At 41.3% G+C, this 4025-nt stretch overlaps 1 long non-coding RNA gene across 1 annotated transcript in view; it reads right to left on the reverse strand.

The window, feature by feature from the left end:
- Positions 1-395: 395 nt before the first annotated feature.
- Positions 396-4025, reverse strand: part of LOC107599234 (uncharacterized) — a 6756-nt gene continuing 3126 nt past the window's right edge. The window contains exon 3 of the long non-coding RNA XR_001610649.1: positions 396-660. This is a non-coding gene — a long non-coding RNA (uncharacterized lncRNA). The remainder of the gene's footprint in view (positions 661-4025) is intronic.

Here is a 4025-nt window from a genome sequence, read left to right on the forward strand (position 1 = left end):
GTGTAACCCCCTTTATCAGCAGGGTTTACTTCAGGGATTTGTGATCTAATTGAAAATATAAACTGTCTAAGTTCGTTCAAGGAGCTTTGGGGTATTTTTCCTTTTAAATCAAAATTCTCAATTTAAATGAACAACTGAAATATCATGAAAAAGTCAAATAAACTAATGCCATACACAAGAATTTAAGTTAGCCAGAAATGTATTTTGTAAGGCAATCAATTTAAGTGCTCTTTGTTCTGGCACTTTAAAACCAAAGTGATTAACATTGAATGACACTCAATCTCCAACAATTAATTGAGCTTCATAACAGATAACAACACTGCAATTGTAACCCAAGGAAACTGATTTTTTTTTTTGAAAATCCAAGTTTGGAAAGAAATTTTCTCAGTCCCATGTAATGTGTGGAAAAAAAAATCTCAGTCCCATGTAATGTGTGGAAAAAACAATATCTCAGTCCTACCACTTCACCGGGAATACCATTCAGTTAATCAAGTACGGAAGGAAAAAAACTGATGAGTTGACCGAGTGCGACGAGATGATGAAGAGCAGAAGAGTTGATAGAATGTGACGAGATGAAGAGAATTTGTTCCGGAGGACTCCACTCAGATGATTCAGGTCCAAATGTATCACCGAACAACAGTCCAAGGGAACAAAACCAGTCTGCACAAATGTACATTTTAAATTGATTACATCAACAACATCAGAACACGTAAACCATTCCTTGTAAGAGAGATCACATGTATTTTTAACTCATATTTTCCTTTTCCTCCTCCTATGAAATAAAGTTTAAGAAGCAACCCTGCTTTGAACACTTTTTTTCCAGTTTGAGAGCTAGCAATACACTTTTACATAAATCAATTTAACAGAGTTACATTTTATACATTAGCAATTTCACTCGATGTGAAAAACACAATAAGCATGAGCATTGCACACCTCGTGCTCTCCTTGACTATCAAAGCTAGTATCGTGGTGCTATACTTAGCTGCTCTCATCTTCAACACCCACATGAACAATTTAACCAAAATGTCATTTTCCTTTGACATGAATACATTCTGACTGGTTTTGCTCAAATAATAACACAATGACAACAAAATATTTTGTTACAAGCAGAATACACTCACCAGAATGTCTCAGAAAAGTCACGGAAAGCAATAAGTCTACGACTTCTCTTCCACAGTATTTCAAATTCAACCTCCCAGCTGACATATAAACAATAAACCAGCTATTCAAAGACAATTTGCAACATAAATGCTTATTTTAATCAGCATAGTCAAAATTACTCACACGCTCTGCGTTTTGTCCGTGCTTCATGCACATTCACTCTGCGCGCTATTGCAGTGCACTCTCTCCCCGCATTAACTACCCAACCTCTTAAAGGGGCAGTACCAGGTTTTAAAAAAATGAGACTAAGTAAAACAGGATAGAAATATCAAGGGTTACAGTGAGAATCAAGATATTTCATGATATAGTTAATACGTTTATGGGTTGTTTAGAATAAAAAGGAAAAAATAAATAAAACATAAGTGCTGTTGTGGCTGCTGTGTGTCACATGACGACCCCAGAATTGGCCCAAATACACTGGCCCGAGTCCGGCTGCCAAAATAAAACACTTAGCTGATCAGTTTTAGTACCCAGACTCGGGCCAGTACCGAGTTAACACCACCGGCATTGGGCCACAATCACACTGACGAGAGATAAAACACTTAGCCAGTACTGGCCCGAGTCTGGGTACTGAAACTGGGCCAACACCACCAGCATTGGGCCACAATCACACCGACGAGTAATGAAACACTTAGCCAGTACTGGCCCAAGTCTGGGTACTGAAACTGGGCCAACACCAACAGCATTGGGCCACAATCACACCGACGAGTGGCCCAATGCCGGCTCAGTTTCAGTACCCAAACTCGGGCCAGTACTCGCTAATGGCGCTTTTCCACTGCATGGTATGGCTCGGTACGGTTCACTTTTGGGGGGTTTTCCACTGGGTACAGTACCTGGTACCTGGTACTTTTTTTGTACCACCTCGGTTGAGGTTCCAAGTGAACCGTACCGTTACTAAAACGTGACGTGTAAACTCTGCTGATCACGGATTGGCCGGAGAGAATCGTTACTACCTGCGTCACTGAACTTGCGACACAAACACAACAAAACCGCTAGATTTAAATCAGCACAGCCAGCGAATGATCGAACGCAACTGTTTTGAACGAGCGCACCTTTTTTAACAACCAAAAAGTGGCTGTTTTAGCTGTCTGTTGAGGAAATACAGACGTTCCTCTAGTTGATAGCAGAGGAGCGGATCCAGCAAAAGCTTGATGGGACGAGGCAGAATGACAAAAGTTTTTCAGCAGTCGCGGCAGTAGAGGCGGCGCAACTATAAACAACACGTGAATAATCACGCCCACTCTAAAGCGGTACTGAACTGCAGTGGAAACACAAACCGCGCCGAGCCGAACCGTGCCGTGCCGTACTGAGCTGTACCAAGCCGAGTCGTACCACGCAGTGGAAAAGTGCCATAATTTAGCTCCTACTTCAGAGTAGGGTCTAAAATAGTTCTATAGGAACTGAAGTGTACGCTGATTGGCCAAACAAAACACCAGCTACCCTGCATTTTTAAAAAGCCATGCAAACATATTTATTCCATGAACATAGAAAACAGCAATAACGGCATGTACCTGTTGTCTGCAGTGTTGTGTTCTTTTCTCAGCCTCGATGATACTGCAAATTGTCATAGGATATTTAATCAGATTTTCATGCTTTTTCAATCGCATGAGTAAGAGTCATAATGCTTGAATAAAGACGGCCCTGTCGGCTGCTTCAGAGTTCCTGCTGCCGGTGCAAATGCAACCAGGAAAACGGCCCGAGGGAGAAATTTGTTCTCTAGAAACGACCCTGCAGGCTACGTGGTGCGAAAGCACCTAATGTCAGCGGAGACCGTGTTAACTAAATGAGCCCCAAAGACAGATCCCGAGCGAAGACCTCGTCACCTCGACGGCCATCAGCACAAGACCACGAAAACCAGACGAGTCCTCTGCTCAATCTGACTTGCGTTGCAGCCTGGAATTCAGCCACACCATGCTTGTTTTCTCCATTTTTGTCACAGATGGAGTTTTGGTTCCTTGCCACTGTCGCCTTTGACTTGTTTAGTTGGAGACACAATTTCCTGCAGTATTGTTGACTTGATTGTACAGACACTATTGGAATAGAACTGAACTGAGCTGGATGATGGCATCACTGAATCAACGATGAACCGACATTAAGTGAACAACTGACTGTTTTCTATTGTCCTTTTGCATTATTAGCACACGTTTTTTCTGTTTAACACTGTAAAGCTGCTTTGACACGATCTGTATTGTATAAAGCGCTATATAAATAAAGGTGACTTGACAAACAGTTGCTGGTAGCCATTGACTCCCATAGTATATTTTTCCCATAATATGAAAGCCAATGGCTACCAGCGACATTCTTCAAAATATTTCGTTTTCAACTCATGCAACTTTGGAACAACCTGATGGTGAGTAAATGATGCCACAATTTTAATTTAGCTTGAACTGTGTCTTGAAGTTTTGTGGCTTATACCCTAATGTAAAAAAGAAGCCTAAACCAGCATAAGATGGTCTTAGGTGGTCTACTGGTCAGACTAGGTGACCATCTAAACCAGCTTGTCTAAGTTGGAAGACTAGGCTAAGACCAGCTTAGTTTAAGAAGTCTTTTTTCTGCATGGTAGTGCATATCTGTTAGCTTTGAAGCTGTTTATATGCTAATGTCAACAAAACCAACTTACAATAAAAGCACAAATGCATGCAAATGTTTAAAAAGTATTACAGTAACACATCGTTTCACTTGTTAACTTGACCTTGTTGTGAAGTTACATCCAGTCTGGAATGTCCATTGGGAGACACAAATGAGAGTTTGACGAGCTGATGGATGTTTTGTTTGTGTGTTTCAGTGGCGGATGAGAGTAATGTGGCCTCCATTCAAGGACAGAGATCTGGTAAGAACTTGAACACACACACACACACACACAC

This window comes from Sinocyclocheilus grahami, unplaced genomic scaffold (assembly GCF_001515645.1).
Source record: "Sinocyclocheilus grahami isolate Dianchi unplaced genomic scaffold, SAMN03320097.WGS_v1.1 scaffold263.1, whole genome shotgun sequence".
Lineage (NCBI taxonomy): Eukaryota > Metazoa > Chordata > Actinopteri > Cypriniformes > Cyprinidae > Sinocyclocheilus > Sinocyclocheilus grahami.